The sequence below is a fragment of the Poecilia reticulata genome, linkage group LG2 (assembly GCF_000633615.1).
Source record: "Poecilia reticulata strain Guanapo linkage group LG2, Guppy_female_1.0+MT, whole genome shotgun sequence".
NCBI lineage: Eukaryota > Metazoa > Chordata > Actinopteri > Cyprinodontiformes > Poeciliidae > Poecilia > Poecilia reticulata.
In genome coordinates, this window is record NC_024332.1 from 41,153,411 (window position 1) to 41,154,657 (window position 1,247).

Here is a 1,247-nt window from a genome sequence, read left to right on the forward strand (position 1 = left end):
TTATTTAAATGGGTTAATTTTTTAGAGGGATACACAGTGAGGGTATCGTGATTTTAGCTACCAGTAGCAGGAGAACGGAGCTGCGCCAAGAAGCTAACAGAAGCTAACAAACACTGAATAGAAGAAGAGCTGCCATTGATRCAGTTTCAGCCAAGCATGATTTAATGTTACACAATACAGGTTTAGCAAGTTGCTCAAAGTCTAAACTGGCATTGTTGTGGATTTAAGGTGTAAAATTTACCTTCGACCAAACGCCCCCCAAAGGCATGCCAGCGCCCCCTTTTGTAAAACTGTTCACCAGCGCCCCCTGCCATTCTCTGAATGCCCCCTGGGGGACGGTACCGCCCACGTTGAGAACCGCTACTATAAACATTGTTGTCTTCCTAATATAATGGGCTTTTAAGTTTTCATTAATTTCCAAGCGATCCTGAAGTAAGAAGATGGTGGCTTGTAAATATTTGTCACTACCAGCTATAGCTAACGCCACACAGCACAAAGTTTGCAGCCTTCATTTCACTCCGGATCAACTTCTTCAGCCTAAAACTACCGGGGCAGACAGATGGTAAATAAAATAGCTGTCCCTGAGATATTTCCATGGAATCACTTCTGTATTCAGTTAGTGTATTGAAGAATATTGCCTACTAGCATAAGCTAAGGTTAATGTTAGCCACAAAGTTGAAGTAAAACTCACCTTCGTGTCAGTGAATGTATAAGGAGGCGTACATCTTAAAACCGTTCTCCAGCTTACTTGTCGGGGCTTCGAATTGATGTCCATTCCTCGGCCAAGCCCTGCAAGCACCTAGTGTAAAATGCCATTTTCAATAGATCGGAAATGACCGAGCCGCTTTTCCCCGAACGCGGAAACTGAATTATATTTGAATTATACCCGGTAATACACTACATTGCCGATAGGTGGCAGTAAATGGTTTCAAAGTAGTCTACAAGTGTTTTTCAACCTTTTTTGAGCCTTGTCCATCCATCCATCCATCCATCCATTTTCTTACGCTTATCCGGAGTCGGGTCGTGGGGGCAGCAGCTTCAGAAGGGAGGCCCAGACTTCCTTCTCCCCAGCCACTTCTTCCAGCTCCTCCGGAGGAATCCCAAGGCGTTCCCAGGCCAGCCGAGAGACATAGTCCCTCCAGCGTGTCCTGGGTCTTCCCCGAGGCCTCCTCCCGGTGGGACGTGCCCGGAACACCTCACCAGGGAGGCGTCCAGGAGGCATCCTTACCAGATGCCCGAGCCACCTC